The sequence below is a fragment of the Arachis hypogaea genome, chromosome 12 (assembly GCF_003086295.3).
Source record: "Arachis hypogaea cultivar Tifrunner chromosome 12, arahy.Tifrunner.gnm2.J5K5, whole genome shotgun sequence".
NCBI lineage: Eukaryota > Viridiplantae > Streptophyta > Magnoliopsida > Fabales > Fabaceae > Arachis > Arachis hypogaea.
The window spans coordinates 102,442,109-102,464,678 of record NC_092047.1 but is presented as its reverse complement, the minus strand read 5'-3'; positions in this window follow the sequence as shown (position 1 = coordinate 102,464,678).

Below are 22,570 nucleotides of genomic sequence, written 5' to 3'. Positions count from 1 at the left end.
AACCATCAATCAATTCTTACAACGTAAAATACCAGCAATCAGGACAATTATAATCACATACATATACCATCTAATTGAATTTTTTTTGGACTCTAAACCTACAATCCTCTTCTCTAAACAATTGATCTTCTTTTTCATGCCATGCTTCCATTCATGCTCTTCAACGTCACCTAATTCCTTCTCTGCCTGGAACCTTGAATCACTCAACCCAAGCCTTCCAATGTGCTCATCTAACCACAAAAAAAACTTGCAATGGGGTTGTCTCACCTGCACAAATTCATTCCACATATATCACTATGAAAACCTGGGTTACCCAAAACCCTAACACTAACAGATTCCCACACAGTTATACATACCTTATAAAACGAACATTCGAGAAATAATCTGTTAGGGTTGCTGCTGGTCTTCGACATGAACATGATGGCGTGTTCTCCACAGAAGCACTTCGGTGCCACGGCATCTTTGCCATCCTTCCCCTTATGACCAGAACCTTCGGCGAATTGCTCTTCCCTTCCTACATCTCCACTCCTTCGGGAGCAAGATGATACCCCATCCGATGCCATGCTCCCCTTCTTCGTTCACCACCTTCTCCCTTTCTGTGCAGACGAGGAAATAGGGTTCAAGATTTTGAAGGATTGGGGATGGGGGAGAAACGGCGTCGTTTAAGGGGGCTGGGAACTAATCTGTCTTATTTCCAGAAAGTCATACCAACGTGTCCCCCCGTTACATCCACGTCAGAGCCACGGCAGCCAACTCAGCACTTTCCGACGGGGCTAACGGACTGAGATTAACGGGGGGATAGATTTGTCCAAAATTTTGAAAGGTCAGGGACATCATTGTATTTTGTAATCATCAGGGACGAAAATGTCTTCTAAAAAAAAGGTCAAGGACGAATTTATCCTTTTCTCTTTATTTTATTTTCTTTTTTTTCTGTTTTTTTTTATCTTCTTGTTGTTACTTACAAATTGCGAGGAACAATTACTGCTAAACTCTAATATTACATTAAAATACATATCTGCATTATAATCACGTATTACACCCACCGATGACAGCCAATATTTAAAAAGAATAAAATCATATTCCTTTCGTATTGGATTACTCTTAATTTAATCCTACATGCATCTAGTTTATTATTCGTTGAAGTACTTTTTAAGGGAAACATATTGGTTAATGTATGTTCGTCTGAACATTATAATTCGATTATGAAAAAGATTAGGTAATTAATTTTTTACTATTTTTTTTTTAAATTTGCTAACTTTTTTATACGCTAAAAAAAATTAAAAATATAGAGAAGAAAACCTTCAAAATCATACGATAAGAAATATTTAAAAATATAAAAAAAATCTGATAGAAATATAAAAATATATATATATATATATAATATTTAAAATTAAAAATAAAAATATCCAAAAAAAAGAACATCCAAAATTATACAATAAAAAAAACTGAAAATAAAGCAAAAAATAAGTGTATCAGTGTTTATTTTTATTAATGTATTTGCATAGAAATCCAAAAGTATAGAAAAAAAACAAACGAAATTAATTTGGAGCGAAATTTGGGAGTGGAAAATCTAATCTATTGAAATTTCAGTGTATCTTAGTGAATTAATGAGAGTGAATGGGCAAAAATACACATGAAAAATTTTCATCATAAAAAAACATTGAATACCATTATATTTATCGGTGAATTTATGTAATTAATTCGCCGACAATTTATTTACTGTTAGATTTATCGAAAAAAAATTATTAGCGGATTATTTTGTCTAACGGTAATTACTGATGAATTTTGCGTAAGAGTTTGTAATAAATACGATGAAATAAGCAATTCGTTATTGGTGGATATTTCTAACGGTAATTTTTGGCGCTATATTATGTTTTGTGACACCTATTTACCGTCGGATTTTCTGCCGATAAATCCGACTTTAAGCAACTTTTTTTTAAATTAGTACATAATTAGTAGTCAAATTAATTTTTTTTTTATAAAATTAGTATAGGAATTCTAAATACCAGAAATCAACTAATGATTTTATTAAATATCAAAGGTCTGAATATAATAAAAAGTCAAAGAAGTAAAATACAATGACATAGACATAAAATAAATAAAATTCCTAAACCCTATAAATCCCTGTAATCGTTGTCATCGTCGTCTTCCCCTGCTGAGGCGACGCACTAGGTGGTGGTGTCGGTGCCCAACCAGCAGCGCCGCTATCTCCAACGCGCATCTGCTTGTTGTACACCACTATTTGATCCCGCAAACTGTAACATCCTTACTATCAAAATGTCACGCTTCCGGCTGCGCCACTTTGATAACTCGGATATTACAATGACTCTAAATATATTTAATACTAAGATAGGAGCTTGGCTAAAACTTGAAAATTGTATGACCTTTCAAAATACTTTTAGTTGAAAACATAAATACATTGTACAAACCATATACAACATTTAACAAGAATATATATATATAATACTGACTTACAAGCATTACATAATAGAAGTTCTATCCCTCTTACAAAATGTGTAAAGATAAAGGCGAGGGAAAAACATAATATCTAAAACAATATAATATATCATATAAACATAAACGAAAATAAACTCTTCGAGACTTCTTCATCCGTATCCTGAAAAGGAAACACTTGTAGGGAAGTGAGAACATCGTCCTCGAAAGGATTCTCATTATAGGGTTACAGAATTAGTATAATAAGATACGTAAAATAAATCTGTTTTCAGAGTATAGTGACCGTTGTTCGCCTTATGTATCGTTTCAAAAACCAAAGGTTTACACTCAAAAATCCGAAATTCATTTTAAAAGAGAAATCCATTTATTCTTCAAAATTCAAAACCTTTTTGTATCAAGTATTACAAGTTTTCGTAGATAGTATGAATGACCAAGCTATTCCAAGCATATGTTCATTAAGTCTTACTGAACCAGTTTGATTTTTCATACTTTACTAAACCAAAAACTCAAACCAAACACAGCCTCCGGCCCGTCACATAATCAATCACGGCCTCAGGTCCAAACAACTCAATCACCATCCAAAATCACCACAATCTAATCAATTTTAGTTACAAACACAAACAAAGCAGTTACATCAAGTATAGCAATTAGCAGTTAAACATAATTATTCACATAGGCAAACTAATTACAATATACACACCCAAACAATGTTACATAGATGCATATGATGAATATCTATCCTATTTGGCTCGTGATATCACTTGTCGGTCCATAAATGCCAACCCGACACATCCTCCCGGATGCATGTAGCCTTCCTGCCACGCCAGAGATATAAGCTCTGCACACTCATGCAGTAGAGAAATCTGCCATGCCGGGAATATAGGCCCCGCACACTCATGCAGCAGGGATTCTGCTATACCAGAGATATAGGCTCTGCACACTCATGTAGCAGGGAAGGTTATGCGAGCGGGATACAATCTCAGCCCTCACATCTCAATGTAGGCGGGAGACAGCCTCGGCCCTTACGCCGGCACCACTACCTCGACAAGCGGGAGACTATCACAACCCTTACCCGAGGCGCATAGAGACTTACCAAATCAATGCATGTCACGTGAGCGGGAGACTACCACAACCCTCACATCCGAACGTAGGCAAGAAATTGCCACAGCCCCTACGACGGTGAACAATGCATTTCACAACCACATGCTCAAACTCATCATCAGTTTCCAATTTCTCAAATCAATTTCCTTTAAAACCAAAAACCCATTTCCTTGGTAACATCTTCCGAAACCCAAAACAACTTCAAAATTATATCAATTGTAAATCTCTTACAAAAGTTATCAAAATCATTTATTTTAAATCAGGATTCGGTAATGTAATTTCATAGTAGAGTCTCAAAACTTTAGGAGAGAACAACCTATCTCAATTCTTTAAAATTTTATTAAAAACTCTTAAAATCATAGCTTCTTTGTTTAAGTAAATAGAAACAGAATTTATTATAAAACCGAATCATATAAGTCACAAGTCCAAAACCCAATTCAAAACCAATTCACTTAAAATGAAACCAGTCAATTTAAATCAAAACCACTTCAAGTTCACTCCCAAAAACCAATTCTATGACTTCTTCCAAAACATCAGAAATGCAATTATTCAATCAAAGTCTAATTTCCTTTAAAATCACTAAAAGCTCCTCTGAACGAAATCCTTAAGTCCAATTAAAAACATAAGAACTTTTTATATTTAAATTCGATATTAGAACATAATACCTTTCTGCAGTGATTTAAAATTGGAAAGTAATTCTTTTCAAAATAAATTGAACTTAAGAAATATAGTTTTCTTAAATAAATTAAACAAGAAAACATAACTATTTTATTAATAAATCAAATAATTCAATCTTTTTCAAATTCAAACCTTTCTAAATAACCTTTCAAACAAAGTCCCAGATTTTTATAGAAATTTCGGCAGCACCTCCCCTAAAACTTGGACTTTGCTACTCTTTTCGGGTCCCAACCAAACCATTCAGCAACCCTTTTCAACGGGTCCAAAATCAATTCAGTTCAAAAGCAAGCTAAATCCAACTATTAATATCATTTTCATATCTCAAGAAAACCGATTCAAAATCAAATCATTATCAACTAATCAAACTCATTTTCAAAACTTTAAGAAAATAATTTAGCAACAGTCCATTTAGCAAAACCAATCAATAATCCAATAAAACATATAACCATATTCATCCAAGACAGCCAGACAATACATAAGACTTGTACAATCACTAAAAAGTATATAATTCTCACATCAATATCCATTTATAACTATTCTAAAATATAAAATAGCTTTTTAGAAAAATTCCTACCTCGATTGTTGAAACTAAAACCCAAACGCCCTAACAGGACCTTTTCTCTCAACCCAAAATCAACAGCAGCCGCAACCTCAGCTCCAAACCACTTTCTCAGTAGCCACAATGATTCTAATCGCAACATATAATAATCAGGACTCGACCCCACGTTACCAACACTCAGATTCATTAACCAAACACAACAGAATACTAACGCGAGGATTTTCGAAACATAATTACTTACCGAAATAACAAAACGAAGCAGTTGCGACTCCAAATCGACCCAGCAGTAGCTCCGACAATAACCCAAGTGATAGCCGCGAGCAAAAACTCTGGTGACAACGATTGTAACAACTATGCAGCGTCAAAAACCTTTCCAGAATCCAAAAGAACAGAAACTAAAACTTTAAAACCCTTACCGGCAGAGGTCGCGTGGAGCTCCGGTGACTTGGACCTCTGCAAACGTGACAATGGAGCATAATGCGGCGGCAACAACACAAGGCGGCGGCGACCATACGCGCACCTCCTCCCTCCTCCACGTAAGCTAGACGGTGGCACAGATAGCAGTAGCTTCACGGGCGGTGACGCGGCTGGGCGGCGCGACTCCTTCTCTTCGCGGTGGCTCAACAGACCAGTGTCGATGGCTTCATGGATGGCGACCCGCGGCCTCCTCTCCTTTGTGTCTCCCTCTCTCTCGCATGGTCTCCTCGGCGATGGCGCGAACAGCGACGCGACGGCGGATGTGGTGAGGCGGCGGTCCCGAGCAGTGCGGCGGCGGTGCGCTGGGCGGTTTCCTCCCTCTCGCGCTCTGTCTTCTCTGATCCTCTCCCTCTCTTCTTCGGGTGTGTGTGTGCGTGCGCGCGCTGAGTGAGGGGAGTTTGTGCGTTGTGAGTGTGTGCTTGTGTGGGTGGTGTGGGGGTTGGGTAACTAGGGTTAGGGTTAGATAAAAAAAATTAGGGTTTTGATTTGGAGATTTTGGGTTTAGTTAGAGTAGAGTAATTCTAATAAAATTAGGGCATAGGGTATAAATTTGAAATCTAATTAAATACTTAAAATTACTTCAAAAATATTATTTGTTATATCAAAATACGAATTAATTTAAAATCAAATACTTTAATTGAAATTATAAGATAATAAGATTAATTTTCTTTATTTCTAAAATTTAAAGTATTGAATTATAAAAATATCAACTATTTAAATTAAGTCATATAAAATTCTTATTATTTCATAACTACTAACGTTATAATTTAAATATAGAAAATAACTTAATAATTATAAAAATGAATAAGGATCTTAATTTATTTCAAATTCAATAAATCAAAACTTGCTTTAATTAGCTTTAATAAGGAAATTTCTGAAATTAAAGTTGCAAAAATAATTGAATTTGAAATTAGTTTATAATAAACCTTTTCAAAAGTACTGGGTCTTACACAAACGCTATAGCTGCTCTTGGTCCTCCCTTAGCTACAGCTCGAGGGAATCAGTGGCTCCCTGATGGGGAAAAATCGTCGATAAAGAATTTCACAAAAATAAGCGCGTAACAAGTATAGTTCTAAACCGACAATTAAACCTCAATCAATGTTAAATTGTTTGTCATGAATACAAACCCAACAAAAATTAATTGAAGTATTCAAACCTCGGGTCATCTCTCAAGGAATTGTAGGGAAGTGTAGTTTATTATTGGTTATGAGATTGTATCTTTTTGTGTTTTGAATTTAGTAAGCAAGGAATGTAAATAACAAGAAAATAAACTAGTAACTAAGAAAATTCTTAGAAATGATTGATAATTAAAAGTTCTATCCTCATTATCATTGTCAATTGTGATGGTAAATGTGAATTGCCTTCACTTAGTTAACCTCTATCCAATGGAGGAAGGTCAAGTGCATACAATTAACTTGAGTTTACAAGTCCTAGTCAACTCAAAGTGAGAGACTAGCTTTGGTGAAGTTTAAGCTAACCGGTAATCTTCAGTTACCAATCAACAAAAGAGTTTTGATAACTCAAGAGTCTCTAACTGATCAATCCAAGTTAAGAACATAAAAATCTAATTTAAAACCCACCCAAGCATTTCATCAAACACTTGGAGGGCACAAAATAAAAATATAGAAAATTAACAAGGGATAATAAATCTAAACAACCAATTGCAAGCATCAATAACTAACAATTAAAGAGAACAACAATAAACATAGAAACATAAATTGCATTAAAAGGGATCAAACGTAACAATAGCTCATAAACATAAAAATGGAGAAAAAGGAAAATTAACAAGAGAAAAAGATGAACTAAAGTGGTTGAACAAATAAAAGTAAGAGAAAACTAAATTAAAGTAAAATTGAACCTGAATTTGAGAAGAAATTGAAAGAAGAAACCCTAAAACCTAAAGAGAGGAGAGAGCATATCTCTTTAAAAAACTACATCTAAACCTAAAATGATGGAAAGTGAAAAGTGAATGAATGATTCCTTCAATTTTTTTCACTCTGCAGCCTCTAATCTTCATTTTTGGGCTTGAAACTGAGCCAAAAATAGCCCAGAAATTGCCCCCAGCAATTTCTGATACGTGGAGCACGTGACACTCTATCACGCGTATGCGTCGCCCATGCGTACGCATCGCTGAACAAAAACTTGGTCACGCGTACGCGTCATACCACGCATGTGCGTCACCTAAATGCAAGACAACTATGCAAATTGTATATTATTTTGAAGCGCCGGATGTTAGCTTTCCAACGTAACTGGAACCGCCTCATTCGGATCTCTGTAGCTCAAGTTATGATCGATTTAGTACGAAGAGGTCAGGATTGACAACTTAGCAATTCCTTCAATTTCTTGTATTCCTTCCACTTTTGCATGCTTCCTTTCCATCCTCTAAGTCATTCCTGCCCTATAAACCCTGAAAACACTTAACAAACGTATCACGGTATTGAATGGTAATAAGAGAGGATTAAAATTAGCAAATTTAAGGCCAAAGAAGCATGTTTTCAATCATAGCACAAAATTAGGAAGGAAAATGTAAAACATGCAAATTCTATGAATAAGTGTGAGAATAAGGGATAAAATCCACTCAATTCAATACAAAATAAACCGTAAAATAGCGGTTTATCACTTCCACACTTGCAAGAAACTCGTTGTACCTTTCGTCAAACTGCTGAGCTTGTTGATGAAGCTCCTGTGTGAGCTTCTGCACCTGCTCTCTCAAATCTACAACTTCCTTGGGATTGGCAGCGCTGGTGGCAGAGGCAGAGCCAAATGAAGCTGCCAATGTGGAGGTGTGGAGGCCACTGGCGAAGAATGACCCCAATCTGTAAATGCAATTTTTGTAGGGCTCGGAGGCAGAGTCGCGCCAAACTCTATCAGGATCGACAGCTGAGGAATCGGAGCTGGGGTCATCCCTACTAGGCTGAGATTGCTTGGTTGTTGATAAACCCCAATTTTGTGGTTTATCTTATGCTTAATTCAGTGGATTTTATCAACTTATTCCTCATTTATTCAATGAAATAGCATGGTTTTGTAAATCCTTCCTAAATCGTGCTTAAGAATGAAAACATGCTTTCTAGGCCTTAAATTACTAAGTTTTAATCCTCTCTTATTACCATTTGATGCCGTGACCTATTTGTTAAGTGATTTCAGAGATTATAGGGCAGGAATGGCTTAAAGGATGGAAAGGAAGCATGCAAAAGTGGAAGGAACATAAGAAAATGAAGATTTGAGAAGCTAATACCAACGCGCATGCATGGACGACGCGTGCACGTGATCGCGCCATACTCCAATCGACGCGTACGCGTGACTTTAAGCTGCGTCCAGCGACGCGTACGCGTGGCTGACGCGTACGCGTGACGAGCGGCACGTGCCTCACTTAAGTGAAATTGCTGGGGGCGATTTCTGAGCTGATTTCTGGCCCAGTTTCGAGCCCAGTATGCAGATAAGAGGCTAGGAGTGAAGGAGGATGAGGGGGGAGACAATTCATACACTTTAGTTTTAGAGATGTAGAATTCTAGAGAGAGAGAGGCTCTCTCCTCTCTCTAGATTAGGGTTCTTAGTTTTACTCCTCCTCAGATTTAGGTATTTCTTCTTCAATTTAGTTTTCCTTTACTTTTATTTTGTTCTAATACTTTACTTCTGTTGTTAATTCCTTTATTTTGTTAATTTTAGTTCATGCACCTTTTGTTGATTTCAATTTCCTTTTAATGCAATTTTATATTTCCATGTCTTTTGGCGTTTACTTTACTTGCTATTGTTGATTTCTTGCTTTTGATAGTTATAGCTTTTATTATTTCTTGCAATTTACCATGCTTTATGTTTATGCCCACTAGGTGTTTGATGAAATGTTTCTTTTAGTTATGAGTTAGATTTTTCTCCTCTTGGCTTGGTTTGAGTAATTGGAGACTTTTGAGTTATCAAATTCTTTTGTTGATTGACAATTGGAAGTTGCTCATTGACTTGAATGCTACTAAATCTAGTCTTTCACTATGATTTGACTAGGACTTGTGGACAAGAGCCAATTCCATCCACTTGACTTTCCTTCATAGTTAGAGGTTAACTAAGTGGGAGCAATGGATAATTCTTGTCACAATTGAGGACGATAATGGGGATAGGACTTCTAATTCTCATTGCTTGCCAAAAGCTTTCTTAGTTGTTAGCTTATTTCTTTTTGTTATTTACATTTCTTGTCTCTTACTATAAAACCCTAAAATACATTTTCATAGCCAATAATTGAGCATCCGCTTGCAATTCCTTAAGAGACGACCCGAGGTTTGAATACTTTGGTTAATTTTCATTGGAGTTGAACTTGTGATAACCTAATTAAAATTTGATGGAGGATTGGTTGTTGGTTTAGAACTATACTAGCAACAAGATATTCTTGTGAAATTCTTTACCGGCGAAAATCCTCACATCAATCGTGGCCTACAATCTCTGTATGTACTATGTAGTCCTCCTTTATAACACATGTTATGATTAGGATGATAGTTAATTGACTTTAAGCCGAATACATTTCAAACTTAGAATTAATTGAAAACTGACATAATGAGCTGCAAATCGCTCATTAGCAAATCTCTCCTTATTAGCCTTCAATAAATGGGTATACTTGAAGGTCTCCGCCAATGTTGCCTCACACTCCAACAACTTAGATTACACATATTGAAACCAAATAATAAAATAAATCAAGAAAAAATTAATTCAAGTAATAATCAACAAAGATTAGTAAACTGCATACCAGCCTGCTCTTCGTCTTTATGAATGTTGCCGACCCACCGGTATACTTTGATGACCATGGCGATACCCTATTAGCTCTATTCGTCAGACAGTGAAGCCTGAACCCCTCATTAATACTAAAATGGTTGTCTAGTGCCCTTTTAATATTTGGATGGATCCAAATCGCGAGGTGGTCGTGCCCCTCACGAACATCCTGCATCATCTGCTGAAGTCATCTAGCTATCCGATAATCATAGATCTTCCTGATCATGAGATCATGTTCCCTATCCCATATAAATTTTTCCTGCATAAAGTAATTCAACAACATTAAAATATATTTAAAATACAATTAATTCAACAACATTGGGTTCTTATCGTCCACTTCTGAAACTATTGCTCTCTGGCCTTAGCAGGATTCTTCGTGTAGCTTGGCCATGGATTGTCGTACATGGACTTAATCACATTAGAGAGCTCCTGTATACATGCATTGTTGTTTTGTGCAAACGTATCAATGAAAAAATTAATATTATCAAACATATAAAACATAACAAATTCAAAATAGATTGTGAAATAAAATACATTAAAATAGTACTCACGCCGACATGCCATCAAGCCAAATCGTTATCCATATAATGGGCGATGGTGGAGGGGCATCCGGCTGGGACTCCTTAGAGGATTTCGGTGCCGCAGTCTTTGTAGCTGGAGTTGGAGGGGGTATAGCAGAAGGAGCCACATAGTTGGGGTTCGGGACCATAATGAACTATTGGTCCGATGGACCTGCCTGTGATGTCATACGGGTCGACGGGTTATTCGAGGTAGAGGGAGATTACTGATAAGTCCTTGCAGGGGTATCGGTGGAAACCCTCCCTCTACCATGACCACGAGGCCAACTCGTGACACCTCTGCTACATGTCTTCATGTTTGCAAAGAGAATACCAATAAACACTAATCAGCATATACAACACAAATCCTTTAACATTTATATTATTTCAAAAAAAAAATTAACATAACCTCCCCTAAAATTGGACATATATCCACCTTTACGGTTCCCATAAATCCAACTAACCTTAATCCACAACATTAGTCAAAACTCAATTAAATTCACCAAATCTAAAAATATTAATACACATACAAAAGACAACAACAATTCATGGTGAATTTGTGCAAAAGTAAAGTTTTAAAGTGTGATATGTTGTGATTGAAAGTAAGTTCACAAATAAACTAATGTGGCATTATATCACTATATACATACCAAAAACTCAATTATTACAAGAGACATATTATCGAGCACTTGACGTTCAAAAGTATCAAACATATCAAATAGCACAACCAAGAATTCTTTCCACTCTAATTGACAAGAAGTCAACATTAATAATATACTAGCTGCAATAATTCACAATATTTTCAGTGGAATATCCAAACAAACAATTTTAATCGATCAATTCATTCACAATTCCAAACACTTTTCAACAACTTAAAACCTAATACTTTAAATCTAACCTATCTTAACAAACTAAATCTTCTAAAACTAAAAATTAAATCTAACTCGAGCATAATACTAATTAACAACTAAAACCGATAATAATACTAAGGATAACTAAAACAAAGAGTGAAATTAATATTAAAATGGAGAAGAACCTAGAATGAAGTAGAGAAGAGAACAGAGAAGGGGGTGGCAGCAGTAACGACGGTAGTAGCGATGGCAGTACCAATGGTAGTAGCGATGACAACAGTGACGGGATAATGTTGGAGGGCAGGCGAAAGTGGGAGAGGGTTAGAGAGAGAGTGGGTGCAGAGGCTAAGGGGAGAGTAGGCGGCGTGGGCTACAGAGGGGCTGCTAGTAGTGGCGAGGCTGACGGAGGTAGGGAGAGGGTTAGAGAGAGAGTGAGAGAAGAGAGGGTAGAGAGAGGGGGTCCGAAATGAAGGGAAAGATAGTTTGCGCTTTGAATTTTTGTGTTCGTTACCGTCAGAATTACTGGCGGATAATTTCGATGGTAACGCATTGCGAGTCACCAAAACGTAGGTTCCACTGATTGGGCTTACCGGCAGAAACATCTCTTGCTAAATTTCGTGCCTATTTTTTCCATTTTCACTCCAGCTATTACCGGCAAATTTACCGTCGGAAATGGAAATCCGCCGATAATGATTTGACCTTACGAATTCGACACTTAAATTGTCGGTAAAGCTTATGCTAATGTGCAACATAAAATCCGACGGTATTCAACATTTTTCTTGTAGTGTTTTGAGGTCACAAAAGTACACACGACATAATCAAAATTTGAATGTACACACCAAAGATGGCTAATGATGGACAAAACTAACTTGCCGTTAGAGAGGCTCCGTTTTCATTAAGTTTAGTGTATACGTGGCCATTAAAACGGTGAATTGGCACTCCTTATCATTGTTTAGGATATCTGATGTGAAAAATAACAATTTTACTTATTTTAAAATCAACAAAATATTATTATTAAAGGGTAGAGCGTTATTTTCGAGCCCTAAATTGATTGAATTCTACTTTTACAAAATTCTTTAGAGGTGACAACTAAGGTGAAAGGTTGAACACATGTCTAGGTTTGAGAATTGGAAGAAAGTACTTTCACAGAAAAATAGCTTAAGTGACACTGGCAGATCATCCACTAGAACTGCGTCAAAGAGAAAGAAGAAAAAAAAAATACCCTTTCAATGGTGGTACATGCTACCATGGCATTGAGGTGATGTTGTTAAAGTAGAAAACTGTGGAGAATCCAAAGAGATGGTTGTTTCATTGTCCTTTGTATAAGGTAATGCGTTTACAACTTGGTTTCAAATTGTGTTTATTGGAAATCTTCCTTTATACTCATGTCTTGTTCTATTCATCTTTAATGAAGCAGAAACCTGAGTTGAGATGTGAGTATTTCGTTTGCCTTGAAGAAGTCGAAGATGAGTACAGAGATAAAGTGATTTTGGATGTTAATTTGTTGTAACATTTACTTTTTTTGGGGGGAGGGGGGGCAGAATACTATTTCGAGTCAGGGGATGGACCCAAATGATGCAACTGTGTAATTGACGTTGAATTTAATCAATAAGATGAAAGTTGAAATTAGTGACCTTAGGAAGTTGATAATTTGATTATATATGGGAATGACTATTTGAGATTCTGCTTCAAAAAAATGACACTCTACCCTTTAATAATAATAATTTGTTGATTTTAAAATAAGCAAAATTATTATTTTTCATATTAGATACCCTAAACAATGATAAGGAGTGTCAACTCACCGTTTTAATGATTACATATACATTAAACTTAATGGAAATGGAGCTCCTCTAATAGCAGGTTAGTTTTGTCCATCGTTAGCCATCTTTCGTGTGTACATTGAAATTTTGATTATGTCGTGTGTTCTTTTGTAACCTCAAAAATCTTTCATGTGTATTTTACTATTTTTGTCTATTTACTCGAATTAATTGTGTTACATTATAGGAGATTTTATCCAAAGATCCTGTTGTTGGTTCTTCCTACATATTTCTGGTAATTAAGTGTGAAATCTTTAAATGGAGTTCAGATTTGCGGCTGATTAATCCTTCACCGATTAGGTTGGGAGATATCGTAAGAAACAAAAAAAAATGTGAAACCATCACACATGCACACAAGGCAACAATCGTCGTGGTTTTAGACTTTGTAGATTAGATTCTCATTCACGTAGAAATCAAATGAACCCATCTTTCACATCCTTCACACACACACACACATATATATATAGAAAAAGCCGTAGACACTAAAGGATCATTAGATTATTGTTGAGAGAGGAAAAGAAAGACATGGAACGAGAAGGAGGAAGAGGAGACATATGAATAAGAAGCAGAAGCAGAAGCAATTAGCGAGTGATGAAGTCATTAGAGTTGTTGGTGGCCAGCAATGAGGAGGCGGCAAGCTTGGGTGAAAGTGGTGGAGAACTTGCCAAATCTATCGTTGCATATACTGGATGGTTTTTGATGGTTTTATTACTTTCGGTGTAAAAGTGAGTGAAAAGAAGGAGGGTGAAACGGAGAGTATGGTGTGAGAGAATTTTTTTTTTAAAGAAAATGATTATTTTGGATTGGTTTTGGATTTTTTTTTTTTTTTTTGCTTATTTATAGTCCAACAAATTATTGACTAATGTTGGCTTATACATAGTTAGTTACTTAACATGATTGTTTGGTTATATAAACTGACCTATAAATCGAATAACATTTAAAGTTGATACTACATTATAAATCGGTTATGAAAGAATTACATATGCAAATAATTGCTATAACCAACCAATAGTCCGGGTCTAATTTTTCTAGGCCAATTATAGAATAAAGTAATTGAGGTTAGAAGTGAGGTATGTTGAAGATTTTATTTCTAAATTTAGCTTAATATTTTTTTAAATAGTTCATTATAAACTCAACTCATGAAGAGGAGAAAGACACACTAAATAACATTTATCAATGTGATTAATTGCTCCCTTTAACATTGCCATCAAACGTACTTAAACTATCAATGAATATTATTGAACAAGAACATCAAACTAGCTCATTACATAAACTTAGCACACCTAACAGCAATTATACAACAAAAATAAAATATTTATTTAGATGAACTCAACACTTTTAGATTGCTCCATTTATGCTTTAGTTTCCTGTAGGCTATATTTTCCAGTGTTGTATATCTTTGTGACAATTCTTCCTATTGTTTTTTCCATTTGAAGTTTTTTATTTCTTATATACATCATTGTGATATTTTGGACCAATGCCGCAAATTTTTGAAGTAAAAAGTTTTGTTTCTCAAAAACCTTAATTTCCATGTTGAGTTTAGTTTGAGATAAAATAAAAAATTGGTTTGATGGTCGGAATGTTTTTTTGCAAACATTTATATTTCGTGTTTTTCATCAACCGAAGTATTACCCTTCTACTTGATAGATCGAGCTTAAACGACGGAGATTGGACGTGTTATATCCAAGGAGATCAACTACACCAAATTAAAACATGTATGTGTATATGATATATGCGATGAGTACAATATATATATATATTGTTACGGATCCGGCCCAACATCCCGGATCCAAGAACGAACCCAACACCGGTTCCCCGGGTCCGACCCGTTCCTCACTTCTAGAAGGCCCGAAAACGGCATTCTCAGACTCCTAACCGACTTTCGAATTCAAACGCCCCCCTTATCTTAACCAAACAAGATAAGATAAGATATCCTCCACCACCTATAAATAGAGGGCTCAGGCCCCTCCAGGTATTCATTCATTCCACACACTTTCTACCTCTTAGATCCATTCTGACTTGAGCGTCGGAGTGTCTTTGCAGGTACCCCCCCCCATTGCTCCAGTCAAGCGACCCGGCTCCAGCACTGCCCGCAGGTTCCCGATCCACCCTTCAAATCGTACCAGAGACATCTCGTACATTGGCGCCGTCTGTGGGGACTCTGCATAAGCTGGGCCCAATGGGGGACGTCCTAGTGGAAACCCCCTCAAGCCAGGATGATTCTCAACCAATTAATCCAACCCCCGAACACCGTGAAGTCCCGAACCAAGCAAGAATAGCACACGCTATCCAAAACGCGAACGATCGCGACATCACGGACCGACGACACCCTGAGAAAGCCAGTGACAAGGCAGCACAGATCATCCAAGATCTCTGCCTCCGAGTTCAGGAACTCGAAGGCAAGATAACCAATAAAGGAAAACACAACGACGAGCACGGAAGCCATGCAACCTCCAGATCAAGATCTCACCGCGGTAGGTCGCCAACCCGACGACACGACAGAAGAGACGGTCGCAGCTCATCACGCGATCACAGACACGAAAAATCGCCAGGACGGCGATACAATAAGAAACATAACCGCAGCGCTTCTCAAGATCTGAGTTATCAACATCACTCGGACGAAGATCGGAGAGACCGAAACACCAAACGCACGAGAAACGACCATACAATAATGGGAGCTACACCCTTCACAGAAAGAATCCTAAGGGCAAAACTCCCCAAAGGCTTCGACAAACCTACCGACATGAAATACGATGGAACTAAAGATCCCCAAGAACATCTAACGGCCTTTGAGGCCAGAATGAACCTAGAAGGAGCGGCCGACGCGGTCCGATGCAGAGCCTTCCCGGTAACCCTCGCCGGGCCAGCGATCAAATGGTTCAACGCCCTCCCGAACGGATCCATAGCCAGCTTCCACGATATTACACGAAAGTTCATGGCCCAGTTCACTACTAGGATCACTAAAGCCAAACACCCCATCAGCTTACTAGGGGTCACGCAAAAACAAGAAGAATCCACAAGAAAATACCTCGACCGCTTCAACGACGAATGCCTAACGATCGACGGACTCACGGATTCCGTCGCAAGCCTTTGCCTGACCAATGGGCTGATGAACGAAGATTTTCGCAAACACCTCACCACCAGACCAGTATGGACCATGCATGAGATCCAGAACGTCGCCAAAGACTACATCAACGACGAAGAGGTCAGCCAAGTCGTCGCGGCCAACAAGCGGCAGCACGGCAACAACCAACGCGGCAATTCGGCTTCTCACCATAACGCAACACCCAAAGAGAATCAACGAGACCACCCGAGACCGACCAACCGGACACCGAGAATAGGTAAATTCTCCAACTACACACCCCTAACCGCACCAATTACCGAGATATACCACCAAATAGCGGACCGAGGCATCATTCCAAAAGCCCGCCAACTCAAGGAAAGGACAGGAGGCAACAAAACCCTTTACTGCGAATACCACCGAGGCTACGGTCACAAAACGCAGGATTGTTTCGACCTTAAAGACGCCCTTGAACAAGCCATACGAGACGGCAAACTCCCAGAATTTACCAAAATCATCAGAGAACCGAGACGCGCGGAGAGAGACAGGTCACCGGAAAGAGAAGGACGTAACCCGAGAACCCAAAAGCGACCCCCAAGAGAAAGTCCAGAAGAAGACCCGACCATCATAGTAAACGTCATCACGGGAAAAGATGCACCATGCAAGTCAAAATCCAAGATAAAAAAGGACCTCCAGGTAATGGCCGTCACAAACCAAGCCCCAACTCCCGTGTCCAACAAAGCAATAACCTTCCTACCCGAGGACTGCCAGCACGGCACCGCAGCCGAAGACGCACCCTTCGTGATCTCGGCGAAGATCGGAACCGGGCTAGTCCGAAGAATACTAGTAGACACCGGCGCAGATTCCAACATCCTCTTTCGAGGGGCCTTCGACAAGCTTGGGCTCCGCGACGAAAATCTCCAAACGCACCGCAACGGCGTCACGGGACTCGGAGACAACTTCCTCAAACCGGAAGGCTCCATCACACTCCCCCTCACCATAGGAACCGGTAACAAGAGGAGGACACTCATAGCCGAATCCGTGGTCCTAAAAGACTCCACTGCCTACAACGTCATCCTCGGAAGAAAGACGATCAACGACTTTTCGGCCATCATCTTTACCAAATACCTCCTTATGAAGTTCGTAGCGGAGGACGACTCCATCGGGACCATCCACGGAGATCGGGAGATCGCGGCAGAATGCGACAACACCAGCCTGGCTTTACGGAAAAAATCCCGCGACGCAGCCGGGATATTCCTGGCCGACCTAGATGCCCGACAAGACGGCCAACCTAGACCCGAACCAGAAGGCGACATGGAGAAACTACAAATAGGACAGACCAAGGATGAATACACCTTCATCAACAGGAACCTCCCTTACGACCTGAAAGAAGACCTCTCCCAATTTTTAAAACAAAACAGAGACCTGTTCGCTTTCACTCCAGCCGACATGCCGGGGATAGATCCTGACTTCATGTCCCACCGACTAGCGGTGAACCCCAAAGCCAAACCCGTAGCACAAAGAAGAAGAAAAATGTCAGCAGACCGAGCGGCCGAAGTCAAAAGACAAGTAAAAGCCTTGCTCAAAGCAAACTTCATCCGAGAACTTCCCTACACAACCTGGTTAGCAAACGTCGTACTTGTAAAGAAATCCAACGGAAAATGGCGAATGTGCGTCGACTACACGGACCTCAACAAAGCCTGCCCCAAAGACGCCTTCCCCCTACCAAACATCGACGGACTAGTGGACTCCGCATCCGGACATCGATACCTCAGCTTTATGGACGCGTACTCCGGCTACAATCAGATACCCATGCACCGTCCCGACGAAGAAAAAACGGCGTTCATTACCCCCGACGGCACGTACTGCTACACAGTCATGCCCTTCGGTTTGAAAAACGCCGGAGCAACATATCAACGGCTCGTCAACAAAATATTCCAGAACCTATCCGGAACCAAACTAGAAGTCTACATAGACGACATGCTCGCCAAAACTGACTCCGACGAACAACTCATCAGCGACCTCAAGGCCGTAACAGACACCCTAAGGAGACACCAAATGCGACTCAACCCAACAAAGTGCGCCTTCGGAATGGAAGCAGGAAAGTTCCTCGGCTTCATGATCACACAACGCGGAGTTGAAGCCAACCCGGAGAAATGTCGCGCTGTTCTCGAGATGACAAGCCCAAAAAACCTACGCGACGTTCAGAAGCTCACCGGCCGACTGACAGCCCTATCTCGCTTTCTAGGAGCATCAGCCCAAAAAGCAATCCCCTTCTTCAAACTAATGAAGAAAGGAGCCCCCTTCGTATGGAAAGAAGAGTGCGAAGTGGCATTCCAACACTTCAAGAAAACCCTGGCGGAACCACCAATACTCGCCAAACCCCAAACAGGGGAAACCCTATACTTATACCTCTCCATAACGGAAGAAACGCTCGCGGCAGCACTCATCCGAGAAAACAAGAAAAAGGAGCAAAAACCTATATACTTCACAAGCAAAGTCCTACAAAACGCAGAAACCCGCTACTCGCGCCTAGAAAAACTAGCCTTTGCCCTCCTCACGGCGTCCCGACGCCTGCGGCAATATTTTCAAGCCCACCCCGTAACGGTTCGAACCGACCAAGCAGTCAAACAGGTACTACAGAAGCCCGACCTAGCGGGTAGAATGCTAGCATGGTCCGTCGAACTATCCCAATTCGACATCAAGTTCGAACCCCGATACGCAATCAAAGCGCAGGCCATGGCCGACTTCATCGCAGAAATGACCCCGGGAAACACCCCCCCCCCCGAGGCATGGAAACTACACGTCGACGGCTCCTCGAATGTCACTTCCGGAGGCGCCGGAGTCATTCTGGAAAGCCAAAACGGCGTCGTGATCGAACAATCAGTCAGATACGACTTCCCGGTCTCAAACAACCAATCAGAATACGAGGCCCTCCTGGCAGGCCTAACCTTAGCCAGCGAAGTCGGGGCAAAAATTCTGGAGATCAACACGGATTCGCAAGTAGTCAGTTCCCAAATCAACAGAGACTACCAAACGCGAGATCCCCTACTACAACAATACCTCGTCAAGGTCAACAAACTAAAAGGAGAATTCGACCAGATAATCATACAGCACGTCCCAAGGGAAAGAAACGCCAGAGCCGACCTCCTCTCCAAACTTGCTAGCACCAAACCAGGACACGGTAACAAATCGCTAATTCAGGAAGTCGTCAAAACGCCGTCCGTATCTTTAACAGCCGACACCCACCTAACACACTCCCACTACAAGTCATGGACCCACCCCATCCTACAATACCTCCACAACAGGGAACTGCCCGAAGACCCTAAAGAGGGAAAACGAATAAAAAGGGAGGCCGCCGGTTATACAGTCGTCGCAGGACAGCTATACAAACGCGGATTCTCGCAACCCCTGCTCAAATGCGTCGAGACCGGGAGCACGGAATACATACTACGCGAAATCCACGAAGGCTGTTGCGGCCACCATGTCGGAGGTAAAACCCTTGCCCAAAAAGTCATCCGCGCCGGCTATTTCTGGCCCACGATCATCCGGGACTCCATGCAACTAGTGAAAAACTGCGATAAATGTCAACGACACGCTAACATCCACCAAGCCGCCCCACATCAGCTCAGCATCATATCGGCGGAACGGCCATTCGGCACCTGGGGGATCGACCTTGTCGGACCTTTTCCCACGGCACCAGGCCAACTCCGATATCTCATCGTCGCCATAGACTACTTCACCAAATGGATCGAGGCCGAGCCGCTAGCCTCTATCACGGCGACCCAATGTCGAAAATTCCTTTGGCGACAAATCATCACCCGATTCGGGATCCCCGAGATCATCATCTCGGACAACGGAACCCAGTTCGCCGACACCAAATTCAAGGAATTCCTAAACGGGCTACGCATATCCCACCGCTTTAGCTCGGTAGAACACCCCCAAACAAACGGACAAGTGGAATCAGCAAACAAAATAATAGTCAAAGGCCTCAAGAAACGACTCAACGAAGCCAAAGGACTATGGGCAGACGAACTCGGATCGGTCTTATGGTCGTATCGCACGACCCCACAGACAGCTACCGGGGAAACCCCCTTCCGATTAACCTACGGCACGGAAGCTATCATCCCAGTCGAAATCGGCGACCCAAGCCCGCGAAGAACAATCGGAGGCAACGACGAAGAAGCAGAACGAGACCTCACTGGCGAAATAAGAAGCATAGCCCACCTCAGAGAGCTAGCCCTAAAACAAAGAATCAGCCTAAGATACAACCACGGAGTCATTCGGCGAGAGTTCACAACTGACGACCTCGTCCTACGGCGAAACGACATTGGCCCCCCAACCCCGGGAGAAGGAAAACTCGCCCCCAACTGGGAGGGGCCATATAGAATCAAAGCTGCAATCGGGAAAGGAGCCTACAAGCTCGAACGGCTTAACGGTAACGAAGTCCCGAGAACGTGGAACGCCGCCAACTTACGGCGATACTACTCCTAAAACCAACTCAGGACTCCATTTCCCCCTCCCCCATTTCCTTTTACGCTTTCGTTTCACTTATTTACAAATTACATTTACATCTCACAAACTATGTCTATGTGTCAAACTCGGGTACTCTTTCCCGCCAACAACGGAGGGTTTTAACGAGGCCCACCCATCAATAAAATCGCATTACAAAAGCTATCCCTAAATTCTTTATTTTTACTCACACAATGTCCCAAGTACGGAACAAAAACACGGCCACGACTGGAGGACCGATCACCCTCCAGGCCCAACCCGCGGATATCCATATAAACCCGACCACACGACGGTCCATCCATCCCAAACACGGGAAAAAGATTAATTAAACGGAATAGCTTTTTACGAAAAGAGCCCGAACGGCTCGAAAAATTGTTAAAAACGAAAAACCAAAGTTACGGAGTCACGGTTACACGGCCCACGGTCAAACCAAATGTATCCAAAAAAAAACAAAGTCTAAAAAAGCGGGAGAACAAAAGATTACAAAGATAAAGCTACTCGAGGTCGACTATCCGGCCATCACGAACGGTCTTGAATGCGCCCATCACGGACACATCCACTCCCGGAGCAAGCACCAAGGCCTGCGCCTTCATCGTCTCCTCAGTAGCAGCAATGGCATCCTTAGCATCGGCCAACAGTTCAGTTTTCTCCCTCTTCAATGTAGCAACCTCGGCAGTCAGAGCCTCCATCTCACCAAGAAGTACAGCAGCCCGGGAACCCGCATCAGAAGCTTTACGCCGCTCCTCGCCCAGCTGAGAAAGAAGTGAAGTCTCAACCTCGGAAAGCCGGAGAATCTCCGCCCCAGCTTCCTCAGAAGACTTCACCGCCTTCCCCCTCGCAATCTCGGCAGCATCGAGCTCCTCCTTCAACTTAGCCACCTCGGCCTGAGATTGGCGAAGCTTCTTATCCAACAAACCAACCTGAGCCATCACAGGCTCAGCCTTCCGAACAACAACAGCGGAGCGAAGGAGAGCACGGTACACCGACTTGGCCTGGAACGAGACATCACAGCCATCAAAATAAGGCTCCGTACCAGGCATCAAATGCTGATCAATAAACCCCGGAGCATCAAAACGACGATCCATCACACTTGGCACCAAACCTTCCTCAAAAGTCTCGCTGCTCGGGTCCTCGGGCCTCTTTCTCTTCCGAGAAGCCTCAGCAGCCGACACTACCACAACCTTAGGAGAGTTCACATGGCCAGGGGAAACTGGAACCTCTGCCCGAGCGGCCGAAGAAATCACCTCCTGGGAAACCGGTTGAGATTCCACGGCAGGATTGGAGACAGGGGTCGAAGGAGACGAGGATCCCTCCTCCCGACCCATCGCCGCCTTCAACCTAGCCAGAGAAGTCAGCCCACCAGCCATCTCAACTGAAAGAAACAAAAAATAAAAAGATTACAAAAAGCAAGAATATAACATACGAAATCGGAAAAAGGAGGCAAAGCACACACCGATATACGCCCGACAAGCCTCGGGATCCCCCATAACGTCCCGAGGATTCAACGGACGCTCACCAAATAAATGCCACAAAATATTGGCAACGTCCTTATCCTCCTGGGACAAGCCATTATAGGTGAACTTAGTTAAAATCGACGGACCAGCCTGAAAATTCCAGTATGTCGGAAACCGACGAACACCCTCCGGTGACAGCCAGAATGGATGGTGCCCCTGGACGGGACGCACCTTAAAATACTCCCATTTAAAGCCATGAAAAGAATCCTCAAATAAGCCAAAAATACGGCGATGAGG